Here is a 15,362-nt window from a genome sequence, read left to right on the forward strand (position 1 = left end):
TTAAACAATTTAAATGAGTTCAGTTACTGTGTGAAAAAGCCAACATGGCCCTCAGTAGCTGATATATTGGTCTAACTCTACACAGCAGACTATTCATCATTGCACATCTTCTATGCAGACACTCTTAATGAACAGCTCTTCATGTGATAAACTATACACTCTTATGCTCTTGCCATCACCCCTGAGAGAGCCAAGAGGCCACTTCAGAGCATCAGTGATGCAGTGCTGCATTCAAGTACAAGCTGAGCAAGATAACAGATCTGTCCCTGGTGGCTCCTGGTTGGCTCTGCTCGCTGTTTCAGGATTTTCAGCACCACTACATTCTGGACAGCTCCACACAGAACCAAAGAGCAGAATAACAAATGGCGAGAGAGACAGAGCTTAAATTCACACCAGAGGACTGTAGAGACCTCAAATAAACACCTGATCTGAAAGTAACAGAGTTAAGCTGAAGTACAATGTTTAGGTATTTCTACTTCACGTGCTAGTTTATAGTTCTACTCCATTACATTTATTAAATAGTCAACTTTTTTTGACCATGATCTGAACACTATGCAAACACAAAACCGTATAAACAAAATTTCAATTGAAAGTTTCTCATCTAAATATTTATCCGGAAAAAAATCCATATAGAGTTGCTGTTTGTTTTCATTTTACTTGAATGAATATCTAGTACAGAAGAATGAGCCAACTTTAAATTGTGTGTGTGTGTGTGTGTGTGTGTGTGTGTGTGTGTGTGTGTGTGTGTGTGTGTGTGTGTGTGTGTGTGTGTGTGTGTGTGTGTGTGTGTGTGTGTGTGCATGTGTGTGTGTGTGTGTGTGTGTGTGTGTGTGTGCGTGTGTGTGTGTGTGTGTGTGTGTGTGTGCGTGTGCGTGTGTGCGTGTGTGGGCGTGTGCGTGTGTGTGTGTGTGCTTGTGATGAGGCAGCTAGAAGACATGGCAGAATCAGAGCCATGTTGTGAAGGGGGGGGGGGGGCAGAATGTCAATACTTTCCTCATGGGACAAATTACCAGCTGTCCCGTTTGACAAGAAACATGAAGGGAGAATAACGAATGAAGAAATGACACAAGAAAATGAAAAAGTAAAAGTGGTCAACAGGACCTAGCAGATGGCAAAGAATATCCCTTTCATGTCTCACGTCTTATTCCACATGAAAAATAAAAGCATTTCCATAAGGAGAGATCATTACAACTTTCTATCGTGCAACTTGATCCAAGAATGTTCTTGAATCAAGTATCATTTATTTGATTCCAGGGAGCAATACAGTATGTACCTACAGTAGTTTGTGCCATTTGGAGGCAATACCTAAAATAAATTAAATTGCTTTACAGAAAATTGGAATTCTTACCACAATTCTTCACCTGATCTAACAAAAACAAAAGGTTATTTATTTGTGTTCAGAAATTATGTATGTCTTCTCTCTCTCTTCAATTTCTCCTCACTTCTCACACAGACACACACACACACAGTGCAGGAGTGGTTGTGACAAATACTGACTCTCTGGCAGCATTTCAGCTTCCAACTTTTGAAAGCCTAGCAGGCAAACTCCTGTTCAGAGTCATGAAGAAAGACGGAGATGGCAGACAAAAGTGCAGCAAACTGTAGAAGTTTAACAGACACAACATTCAGATTGCATCACCCACTAATATAGACAAGCACCTCAGAGGACACAGACTTGTAACACTTGACAACCGAGCACAAATGATGAATCATTATTATTACTTTGTAATACTTAGTATTATTTATCATTATTGACGCATTAACCTGTAAGCGGCATAAACTGTACTCTAACTACTGCACGTGCACTGTCTCTTGGGTTGTTATATCCACATCAATATTATTTTATAATCTCAATCTATGTTTTGCTTGTAATGTTTTTATGTTTAAATAGTGAATAGTAACTTCAGCCATAAGATAAATGTAGCGGAGCAAAAAGTGCAATATATGTTAAGTATAAAGTTGCATAAAATGGAAGTAACTAAAATGATACCAGTACTTGAGTAAATGTTAACATAAATTAGTATGAACTGGGCTCTTGTTATAAAGTTGCTACAGCTAGATAAATTGAATTTTTAAAGCTTCGGAAAAGGTTAAAAGCCTCCCTTAAATGTAAATGAAAATTAATGAGGCCCTTTATATAAAGCTGTTTCTGACAATTTAGAGGAGTGCTGGAGGAATGGAAGAATAACGACAAAATTAAAGCAAGCTTGTGAGACTAAAGAGAGAGAATAGACAACAGGGGAGGAGAAGAGGGATGGAAAACAAATTGTTGGAGGGAATTGATTAATAAAAGAGACAAGGGCACAAAGACAAAGACAAAGAGGGGGGAGAGGGAGAAAGTAGCAACGTCCGTACAGGCTTGTCAGAAAGCTGACTAACCAGGGAGGGGTACCTAAAGAAGATATGATAATAAATGGAAGTGAACAATCCATATTTTTGCATAGTGCTGAGTTATCAAAGATAGGGGAAGCTAGAGAGGAAGAAGAGGGAAGAGGACAAAGGGGGAAGGGGGAAGCAGTCAGGTAAGGGGGTGTTATTAGTGAGAAAAAAGACAACAGTAGCAGACATGAAGAAGAGGGTAAAAAGAAAAGAAGGGAATGAAAATATGAGTGCTTTAACAAAGGGGAGAAGAAGCACATTGCAAATGTCATTAGTTTAGCAGGTATTTGGTCAAGATATGTCCCTCTGAGCCACAAATGTCAACCTCACGATGATGGAAAGAGAATGACCAATAGGATGTGTCCTCTGGGGACCACGAATGTATCTACAAAATGTCATGTCAATCCATCCAATAGTTATCGAGATGTTTCAGTCGGGACCAAAGTGGTAAACGGCCGACCAACAGACCAACATTGCGCCACGCCGCTAGCATGGCTAAAAATGTGAGGGGGGGAGTTAAGGGGAGAGAGGAGCACATCATAAGGGAAAAGGTGCCAGAGAGACAAGAAAATGACACGCATGGACGGATTAGAGAGAGTGATAGTACAGTAAGAGACAGGAGAGGGAGGATAGAAAAGAACAAAAAACAGCAGAGATATTGTGATGGAACAGGGAAACAAAAACAGTGAAGGAAAACAATGAGAAAAGGAGTTGAATGTGAGAGGTGGCTGTGAAATCATAGTTGGAGATGGTGGAGAGCAGAGAGTAGGCAGAGATGATGAAGCTGGGCTTGAACCATGATACCACCAGCCATTTATTTTTGGTTGAAGCTGCCAAAAGCTAGAGCTAGTATTGATAGTCATTGTATTTAGATTTGGCCTTTTTCCATATTTTCATGCCAAAAGGTTTAAAGGAGTCCCTCTTTCTTGTAGAATTTGTAGAAAAGACTCTGAAAGAGCATTTAGACCCTCACAGGCTGCTATAACACTCCACTGAAGCCATAATGAAATTTATTTTATGGGGAGAAGCTCCTTAAAGCAGGTAGAAGTAGCTTTCATTGCAGCTTTTACTGACTGACATTTTGAAGCTATTGAGTAAATTCCACCCACACCACACAATGATCACCAGCCCTCTGAATATGGCTGGTGTGACATACCGGTTTGTCACACATTCTAAGTTATCTATTCATATTTTTTCCAAGGCTATATTAGCCAAATATTTGTTAATCTTTGTGGATGCAGACAGCAGAGAAAATGAAAACAGAGTTAAGGCTGAATCCAAACTTTTGAGAGAATCACTTATCGTCAATTAAGATGGAACAGGTCAGGACAGAGGGAAAATTATGAGAGAAAGTGATTATCAGTTCCCGAGAGAAAAGTCATGACTCACACAGAAAAGACCGTCATAATGAATGCTGAGTATGTGTGAGGTCATGTGTGTCTATCTAAGTGAAGATGACAAGGGCGCTGGAGCGATTAAATATTGCCCAATGCCAACAAGTGATAATCATCTTCTCTGCTTCATATGTCGCTGTCATGAATCTTTATCTCTCGCTCATTCTCAGTTTCAGTTTCAGGTCACACTTTCAGTCAGCTTGGCAACTATATTAACCGTTCTTACCCTCACCTCGTCAAGCAATCAGAGATGCAAGGGTGCGGGAAGGGGGGTGCTGAGGGTGCTGCAGCACCCTCTGCTGGCAAGAGCTGGATTTTATATATTTTTTTAAATTACTAATTCGCTGTCTGACATTATTTATATTTTTGTATAACAAATAATGAGGCAAATAGCAAAAAAAGGGTTATGGATAGTTTTGAATATAGCCTACTAAAAATGAACTGTTATAGCTGCTATAGAGGTCAAAGTGAAAGTGAGTCAAGTGACGTGACTCGCTGAGAAGCGAGCAGGCTGAGGCTAATTGACTGGAACGTTAGTTGTAGAGAAGAATATGTCGCAGAAAAGGATACAAGATTTTTTCTTCTGGCATAGTAATGCGGATAAAATTAGCAAGATTTAATCTGTAGATGTTACAGTTGATGTTTCCTCGTCCACCGCCGAGGCAAACTCTGTTGGGGCAGCTGAAGAGCCTGAGTCTGAAATAACATTAGGAAGCAACTCGGCTAACGTTAGCAGCACCATCATAGCATCTAACGATAATTTTACAGAAGGATTCGAAAAGCCCTGTCAGCCAAGCAACTTCAGTTATCCTGGAAGGAGGTTCGGGACAGAAACTTTTCAACGGTCTTTTCAGCTGAGATGAGAATGAATAGAGCTTCCCTCCTCTGAAAGACCTTGGGTTCCGGAAGTAAATTTCACATTCATTTCTCCCATTGACGTCTGGAAAAATCCGTATATAAAGAGTTTTAGACCATGCCTTAGGCTAACCAGGTGGTACATGATATTTCGAGTAAAAAAAATTAACAGAAAATCCCAAAAAAGTCAAAGGTACAAGACTGTGTAGATATCGTCATCTCAGAGCAAAGGAACTACTCATCCCATAAACCACTGCGCACCATTGAATAAAGGAAGCTACGTTAGTTTAGCTAACAGCTAATTAGGCTAACCGCTAGCTGAGACAACATGTAATAACTTTAAAAGACCCTCAAAATAAAACCTGAAAATAACCGTTAACATATATAACGGCTGTTATGTCAGCTGTAGACGGCTTTACCCAGTGTTAAGTTTGAGTTAACGTTACTTTAGACTGAATCAAGCTGTCAGCTAGCGGTTAGCCAAATTAGCTGTTAGCAAAGAATTTCTAATAAGGTCCGTAGACGGGCTTTGCTGTTAGCTAAACTAACGTTAGCTTCCCGGCAGAGGCTAACGTCAGAAGCGTGGAACAGATCGTGATTTGTGCAGTGTCGTAAATCCTCGTGACGGATCGTGCAGGCAGCATAGATCGGGTACTGACACCCCCCCCTCCTCACCAGCATGAGTTCCACCAATCAGAGGCATCACTGTGGGATTGTTCAGGATTGTGGGTAATGAAGTACTTATCCAAGACGTCGCGAATAAAAGACATTTATCTCAAAACAAGGGTAGTGCCCCATGATTTGTGGCGTCTATATGAGCATATACAATTGCTGAGTCATGTCGGCATGCTGGTTTTAAGTCAATCATCGACGGTTACGATTTTATGGCTTATACTCCAATTTGTCAATGGAGAAATTGCATTGTATTTTTACTTCCAGAACCCGCTGTGGGCGGGACTGTTGAGCTCTATGATAAGCAGTTTCTTGTGTCATTTGTTGTGTTAGAGTGCCATTTACTGGGCACAATTGGTAATTATCCTGAAATACAGGAATATGTTCAGTTTACTTCCTGTTCATGTGTGGTAAAGAACTACGGTTTACACGCTGGTTCAGTGTCTCCTGAAACTTTGGTTATTCTGCAAAAAGAATAAGTTGCTTTATAGGTAATTCCGTTCCCTGTGAGGGCAATGCCTGTAAGTACAATTGTTTCATTGCATATGTTTTATGTAACAGAAACCGCTGTGACATGGTTAGGACACATTTGCTGTGGAGATGGCCGGAAATTAGGAAATTGTTGGCGAGGTCATTGCAGCCTAATTATTAGCATATATTTTCAAGCCAAACATCTCTGGTGTGGTTTTGATGATCAGAAAAGTAATTTACCTTAGCTATATACTGAAAAAGGGCTAATAATGTCAAGTGTGCTTCTGTGATGTTAGGGTGCGCGCAGTGGAGTCGGAGTGGCGAGTGCTGTCGGAACAGTGGAATTTGTAGCTGCCCAGGACTTTTCTAAAACTTCTCACCCACTGTCACCCATACACTGCGCTAAAATTACGTATTTAGCTGTCAAAATCCGAAACATTTCCTGGGGGGAGAAATCGTCAGACATCCATTATTTTGTTATTCAGCACCCCTGGTCAAAAATAGGTTCCCGTGCGCCTGCAGAGATGTTAGCTCCATAAGGGAAGTAAGAACACCTTACTGTATGAACTGCAGGCTTACTCAATTAGCTTTTCAAATAAAACAATTACCAGGTTTTGGTTTTAGTTACATGGTATTATTTCTTTTGCATTTCTTTTGCATTATTTCGCTGTTTTGTCATCGTCGTGAGGTTGCCAGACATACAAATTTTAGTGCATCAGTGAGCTTTAGAGTTTAGTGTTTTATTCTAATAGTCTATCGATTGTACTGTATGTAGTTAATCTGCTGTTTTCATTGATTTTCATATGGTAATGCACTTTAAATAAACCTTCATCTGACTTTACTGAGCTAGGTAGATAGGTGAAACTCAGTTTTGGTACCAGGTGCTTTTCTCTATTTTGTTTTCCACTGCAGGAAATATCCCCTTAGTGTAGGCAATATTCTCAGCTGATCGCCATAGTGACGCTGCGTGAAACTGCCGTGACATCATCTTCAACGTGACACTTTTCATCAGCAATGATGTCTGAAAATGTCAAACTATTCCTTGAAAGAAGGGCAGGGTAAATCTCCTAAACCTAATATGCATGCTAAGCTATACAGATTAGTAAATTAATGGACATTAGAAAATGGAAAACTTTATTCATTTTACTAGCAGTGTTTGATTGTGTGCCCATGCCTTGGCACAATTTCTGTAAATTCGCTTGTACACTCACAAACATCTGACAGCTGTAATATGTATCTGTTCTGTCGGCTGTTTCAATAGTGTTTGTTTTTGAGTCTCAGATTTAAGACACAGTAGTGTGTTATGCACCCACAGGCTATGTCCTTCTTGCTTTGTATGATGTGTTGATATGCTGTTATGTTGTGTATACAGTAAAGCTATATCTGAATCTTAATCATCTGTAGCCTTTTACAGCATGTGACACAGCATTTTGGTCATTCATTATTACTCTGTTGACTGTAAAAATCTATATACGCTACACATGGTTCTCATGGATTTGTTTAATTGTCTATTGTGTCCCTATAAACACCTGGAGCTCATCCATCAGATTCATCCTGGGATTAACCCTGACCTAGAAAGGAAAGACACATCACCACTTATTTTTGGCCGTACTAAAATGTTTTACTTTCTATTAACATGCATTGTGCATTATTGTATTGTAATCATTTGTAATAAATTGTGAACTCCAGTTGTAAATGTACCCAACATGCACTCAAATCAGCAAATGAAACAGGTGGCTGGCGGCTCGGGTGGTAAAACATTTGAAATGTTAAGATATTCATGAATAGGGAATAAATGAGATGAGCCATTTAACATCTGTTTTAAAAGATGCAAAACTCAGGAGGAAGTGGCATGTTTAGCAAATCTGTGTTTTGGCAAGGGAAAGATGGATTAAATCTCTGTTTGTTAACACACAGTTTCCAGGTGTAAATGTAATCCAAATAAATCCTATTTAAAAATCCTGCAGAGGGAAATGGGGTTAAGAAACAGCATTTCTACTTCTACTTAAAGGGGTTTTAATATCACAGAAGTTAGAAGGAAAATTAGATAACTTTGCTGGGTGACTTGCTGGATTCTTGACCTGGTTCTACTAAGCTTCAATCCATCTATCTGTGTGATGCCAGCAAATGACTGATATCCCACCAGCACAGTGACATTTAACCTCCCTCCCTCTCTCTTTTTATCTCTCCCAAACTATCTTCATGTGCTCTCTCACTGCCTCTCTCCTCTCTGGTTCACCCTCTCTTTTACAGTATGTAGGACATTGCGTGGATATAGATAGATATTTTCAGTGTCTTGGTCCCCAGGAAATTTCACTGGGAAACTTCCAAAGAACAGATCGCCCCACTTTCCTGCCACTAAACTGGAACGGCCAATTTCCTTCCCTCCTTGTTTGACATCTACACACAAAATGGCACTCTGATGAACACAAATGGACATAAACCTCCTGTACAACCTGTTTGTGTGTGTGTGTGTGTGTGTGTGTGTGTGTGTGTGTGTGTGTGTGTGCATGTGTGCGCGCAAGGATTCTCACCCACAACCGCAATCCTCCATCAACCTGTGCATACAGATAGATAAAGGCTAATAATGTGTGTAAACTTTGATCCTCCAGCACTAAGGCGTCCACACGGGGGCTGTACGTCACAGAAAATGTCAATCTAAGCTGCAAGGACCCAGGGGATCTTGAGCAAAGGAGAACGAAGCCACATGTTCTACGCACGTTCTGATGTAACCATCCCTTGTGCCAATAAACTAGGGTGAGCACCAGTTAAGGAACCTGGTTTGAGTTTGAGAGGAAAGGACGGGGTGAATAACAGCGTCACTGGTGTTCTCATCATGGAAATTTCGCAGAATTAGGCCCAGGACAACTGTAAAAGACGACCAGCACATTTTGTGTCCCAGAATCCTCCTTCTGTGCAGCCTACACTCACCCATCTTATCATATCTAAACACAGCATGCCAACAGGATCACAAACAGCCATGCTAGCAGCTCTGTGAGACTATTTTTACAGCAGTGATTTGAGCTAAATGCTAACGTCAGCATGTTAACAATGATAATGCTAACACACTGATGCTAAGCAGGTATAATGTTTAACATGTTCCCGATCTTAGTTTAATGGGTTAGTCTCGTGTCGGTCACCCTACAGGTTGGAAGCGGAATTGTCCATTAGGCTACGTTACAAGTTTGCCAGATCGAGTAGGGGATCTGTAGTTCGAATGAGACATAATGAGACATTACGACAGCGGTAATGGACAATTCCGCTTCCAACCTGTAGGGGGACCGAAGCGGGAAAAGTTCTTTAGTGTTGCTCCAACTGGAAGGGCACTCAAAGAGCGCAGACCTCCGCCAAGGCATGCACTGTCATCTTGCAATGTTAACCTTTCAACTTGAGGGGGTGTTCACATGAATTTATCCAGTTGAAACAAATGTTTCCGATTATCACAACCCCACATGAATACAGCACAAATGCCATCTCACAGTGTGAACCAAAGTGAAGAATTTGGATCCACTGAAAAATGTAATGGGGTCTTCCCTGGCCAATGCTACAAACATCCACCTAAGTTTCATGAAAAGTTGGGCCAGTAGTTTTCCGTAATCCTGCTGACAAACAGACAAACAAACAAACAAACAAAACACACGGAAAAAATAACCTCCTTGGTGGAGGTATTTAGCACTAAAATGAAAGTATAGCTGATTATAATGTCATTCATTTAAAAGGTTAAAAGGTATTTGATCATAAACCAAATCATAGGACCAAAATTCTGACCTGAAGATGGCGCTACAGATGATGTTAAGGTATCACCAAATTTGTTACATTTAGGATTCCATGCCAATCCATCTAGTGGAGTGACAAATTGAAACGGTTGGTGGTGCTGCTAAAAGAAACAGAAGTTACTAGGATTCATCTTCTGGGCACCATGTACAAAATCCAGTAGTTTTGGAGATATGTCGAGCTGGACTAAAGTGATGGACAGAGCGACTTTAGCCTTCATAAAAACCGTAATGTAAAACCTCCTACTTTCAAACATCCTACTCTGGGACTATAAAGTTACTTTGTCCATATTGTAATGGGCAATGTAAGCAAAAACCAAAACACTCCAACTGCAAACCACCCACCAACACATTCACGCTTACAAGAAATCAAAAAGCCTTCACACCGACAATAAGCCCAAAGACATCTACCCAATTCTACCTCTCTGATTTTTGAGCATCAAAAGAGATGGTACTGTAGTACAGGAAGAGGATTTAAAGACATGTTGCGGAATAGCAATGAAACTAATTCCCGGCAGGCTTCCCATATATAGACAACAGTGGATTATAGTGAAGATTTGAGTGGGTGTATGAAGCTACATAAAGACCCAAGAAAGAAAGATCTCTTGAATGAGCTCTTCCTGAGGGGTAAGAGTGACCTCGTAGTTAATTTCCCTGTGGTTCAAAATGGTGTTTATCTCAGGCTACCAAACCTTGCCTCACAACACTGTGACTAATAGGGTATATTATCTGGTAAAATCATGTTTTCCAGAGTATTAGGCTCAGTTTTAATAAATGTTAGCTGGAAGCAGCACCAGTCAAATCTGAAAAATGATCATCAGCACTAGTAATTTCAAAAGATTTATCTTTCTTACCTGACTCAAGGCTTTCTATTCTCTCTCCCTTTTGTGGACTGCATAGGTCACCTACAATAATAATTTGTATACAAATGTTACTGCAAGGTTGCTGATGTCCCTTGAGCTAGAGGATAGCTCATTTGCTTAGCTATTGATCAAACAAAGGTCGAGTTCTTTACAAGGAGCTGTCAAATTTTGACAAATAGCAACAAGCTACAAATCTTCTTTTGGAGAGCTTTGGCAGTAATAGTGTAGCATACTGTAAAGAATATCCTAGTTTTGTTTTTAACCTTAAGAGCTAAAAGTGTGTGTTTTAAAGTCTCCTTCCAGGCAGTGCTGCACTAGGATTAGGCAATGGTTAGGGTTAGGGTTAGGGTTAGGTGCCTTGAAGTCAACGGTCACAGCGCTGCCTGGAAGGAGACGTTGGGGGCTTAAAACAGCATCAAGCGCTAAAATGTCACTGAATGCACTGAACCTAGAAATCTTCAGTTATTCCAAAAGTGGTGCATCTACACTGCATTTCCCAGTGACAGAGGGAAATGTAAAGAAGCCACAGTGTTTGTTAAAGCTTCTCTATTCTCCACAGAAGAGACAAAGACAGTCAATCAGCTGGGGAGCCAGAGAGCCGAGATCACATTCAAATAGCCTGCTAATTAATCAACTTTATTAGTCATCGCCACTAGATCTCAGCGGGATGCATATAATCTGTACTTGTTTTCTGTTAGCAGCTACATATGCTGCTTGTTTCAGAGAGCTGAGTATAATAATATAATTCACACAGACTCATCTATCTTGTCTGGGTGAAGAGCTGAAGTAGTTCTGCTCAGAGTCGCCAGACCCACTTGCTTCTATCTAGGGCCGTACTGAGGGCCAAGTTAGGGCTATTAGTTGGCAGTGCATGGGGAGCTAATGAATAAATAAGCCACAATGGGAGTAGCTGTAGGGGAGGAGACTGCCTGAACATACGAGGGGCTGTGAAATATTAAAGGTGGATGCTGTTTCACGGCTGCAGGCACCAAATAGGAGCCTGACCATGTGGTCGTCCCTTTTTGTTTTCTACAGGCCAACAGGAAGCAAATCACCCATCCAACTACACGTGTCTCACTGGTTCACATTCACAAGAGCCTGCTGGATTTCTATTTTGCTTCTCTCTTTAGAACAACATAGTTTGAAGTCCTGTCAGAAAGCAGCAACTGTCAGCAGAATCAGCGTAGCAATGCAAGTTTTGATCTCGATCCACTGGGAGTTGACAAAGCTGGGATCGTAATGAGCATGCAACTCTGACAATATATATATATATATATATATATATATAAATATTGGTATTAAGTGGTGGTTGGTATTAAGCACCTTGAACCAGGAAACATGATGAGAGCTGTGATTTATACTCACTCATACATTGTAATGAGGTAAAAAGAGCAGAGGGCCAAACACTGGACAAAGCTGTCATGGTTTGAGAAAGCATTGTTTGACCAAGGGAAGAGGAGGTTGTTTTTTTTAGCTCCCTGCGGTTCAGCAGTGGCTGAATCAGCACTTCTTCCAGGAGGGTCTGTGGTTTCACATTTCAAGGCTTTTGAATGGAAAATCTATTTCCTCAGACAGATACAGCATCCCAAATAGACACATCACTTAAACACTTCTTTCCCCCACTCTATTCTTAGCTGTTTCTCAGGATGGGATTCTTCAATACAGACTAAACAAATGCCAGTTCATCATCAACAGTGAGTTAACAATAAAAAATCAATATCAACTCAGACTTGGCACAACTTAGCTACACATTTCTACTCTTTTCTCATAAATGACATTCACATGGCATTGTGGAAAGTAACTAAGTACATTTACTCAAATACTGAATTTAATTAAAACTTTAAGTTAATTGTGTTTTACTTGAGTACTTCTATTTTATGCTACTTTATACTTACACGTACACTAAATGCCTTAAAGAGGCAAATATTGTACTTTTTACTCCACTACATTTATGTGGCAGCTGTAGTTAATGGTTACGATTTTGGAATGGTATACGATTTTTCATAAATTCGTTAAATTCAGTATTCTTACTGCAGTGACTGATTTTTAGGACATAATTATATACAGAAATGTTTTGTGCCCAACAGTATATCAATGTACGTATATAGAGTAGGTAAAATTGTATCCACCTCAATCAACTACAAAAGTAAAAGGCTACTTACACAAATATATATATATATATATATATATATATATATATATATATATATATATATATATATATATATATATATATATATCTATAGTACAACACCATCAAAGAGGCCATTTTCTGCAAAACAAGTACTTTTACCTTTGATACTTTAAGTACATTTGGCTGATAATTGCAACAACTGTTTATCTACTTGGAATTGCTACTTTTACTTCAGGAAAATATCTTCGTTCTTCCTCCTTGACTTATCACAGAAAAGGCACGTGTTATAGGACAGCACAATCTTTATTTCCTCCCATCCCTGCTCTCTTGTGCAAAAACAGGTTCACCACCTTGTCCTTCATTTTAATAATCCACTGGGACTCTGCCACTTTTGATGTGCGACTGTCATCTGTGTTTCTTATTATCTGCCCTAAAAGTGGCAGATAAGTAACAAAAGAAGCAGAAGAGCCAAACGACTGTGAGCCACAGATTCAATCAGACTTCACAAACTCCAACCACAGAGGGGAAAGCCATCACATGTTCACTGTTTTAATCTAAGCTAAGTAGGCCAATCAATGTCTCCTTTTGCTACTATCCATGCATTCCTCCCTCCATTTCCAGCTTTTGTCTACTTGTTCTTCTCTCTCTCTCTCTCTTCTGCTCATTCTCCTCCTATAGTTAGGGCCGACAATCTTAACAACCTTCGAATCATCAGCATCACTTCTTTCTGTTCTCCTCCTCTGATAAAACACTTGCAGAGATGAGAGTAGGACATGTGTTGTATAGTGTGCAAATGTATGCATGCTGTAAGTCTGAGCGTGCCATCGTGAATGTGTATGGGTGTGTGTCTGTGCACATGTCACCATCAGATCTTCCCCCCTCTGTCACATCCAGCACTGCCTATGAGGGAACTCACACTGTTAGATGTCCAGACGAGCTGGCAGGATGCTGTATCTCATATATCACCACCATTCACGCAGCCACAGCCCCTTCCACTGTTACTATAAATTCTGCCAGCTGTGCTTCTATTATTAATGCAGCAAGACTCCCAAACCTTCTCTGGCCCGAACATCGCCGATTCATCATCTCCCATAAACTTTAACACACCCACTGCTGCCTACTGCTGGTGCAAGGTGACACAGATAAGCAGGCAGATAACCATACCAACACACACGTCTGTCCGTGACAAGTTCATTGTTGGAGGAGGCAGGCAGAGAGGGAGAATCAGCATGAAAACCAAAAATAACACATTGCATCTTCATGACAGATCAGTTACTGTTTAAAAAAGACTTTAGTTCAATATGGAAGCAGAGGACTGTAGCTCAGTGGAGGTAAATTGACCTATTTTCTTGCTTTTGCTCTATCTTCTTTTTAGTAACAAATTGAGATAATATACTGGTATTTAATGAGGTTGCAGGGAGAGAAAGAGAGAGGGAGAGGAACACATAAACAGTCTTTGTAATGTCAAAGCAAATCATTACATTAGAAATGTAGAGTCAAAAGCTAAACCACGCAGAATGCATTTTCCATCAGCTGAAGTTTTTTTCTTACTCAGTTACGAAAACAAAGAGATGTACCTGACACTTTTCAATCACGAAGTAGCAAACTGACACCAATTTGAGTTTGCACAACGCGCCAAGTCACACGCAGTGACAGTAACGTCAGCAGAAATATCAAGAACCCCACAAAGATCCTGGAATGAACTGACAAGCTTTTCGACATTCATTTTAACATATGGATGAATTAAACTACTGAATGATAACTGAAACATCATGGAACTTAAAGATCTAAAATTATAATATGTATTAACTGATATGAAGCAGGACTGCTTGATTTACAAGAATCTTCATGAATATATATTTGAAAGTGCGTTATGCATTGTCAAACAAGATCACATACAAACCAAAAAATGATTTGACTTCAATATATGGCACAATGCCTTCTACAGCTTACACAGATCTTACACGTTTCACTGTTTGGTTGAATCAAATGTGCTCCTCACAGATAAAAGAACGTGAAACACTCGCTTTGGTTGGATTCTCTTTGACGGCTGCTCATGATATCAAGCTGTAATGCTGCTCTCAACGCTTATGGGAATAACTGTAAGAACAAATCCTGGATTTCCAGCAAAAAACATGGAAGTGTTTATGCGTTTCAACTCATTTGATGTCAAAAAAAGAATTAAAATTTAGGTTTTTTGGAGACTTTGTTGGTGAAACATTGGAATCAACTTTATACAGCAAATTAATCATTGCATCACAAATCCACCTGCCATAGCATTTATAAATCATAAAATCAAAGTAAAAAGTAAAGATCAAAGACTAATGCTCTTAAAAGCTAACAGTATGAATTGCCAATCCTTAAATATCCAAGTCGTATTTACCACATGAAAGCTGAACAGTGCTTTCAAGTATGAAGCTCATATCTACTGTCTTTCCCACAGGACCTGAAAGCAGCATTATATCCTGTGACTGATGCTCATGCTGCTGCCTTCAATTGTGCACAAACACACAAACGCACACAAACACATTGATCATCATCCCGGGCCAGCACTGCTCTGCTGCCACCATGCATCTGCTGCTGCTAAAAATAGCTTTGATGATGCAGCGGTGGCTGTAGAGAGAACTTAAAAACCCCACTCTACCCCAATTGCACACTTAGCACTAATAAACTGAGAGTGTATTCCCTCTAAACCCCCCCCAATCCCCCAACATCCTCGCCTCTAATTACCATGAATAGAGTCTTTGCAACAGGACAGATGTGATTTGATGATTTGTTTGTGAAGGAGAAAGTGAGAGAGCAATAGCATTAGAGATAAATT

The sequence above is a fragment of the Sander vitreus genome, chromosome 15, assembly GCF_031162955.1.
Source record: "Sander vitreus isolate 19-12246 chromosome 15, sanVit1, whole genome shotgun sequence".
Lineage (NCBI taxonomy): Eukaryota > Metazoa > Chordata > Actinopteri > Perciformes > Percidae > Sander > Sander vitreus.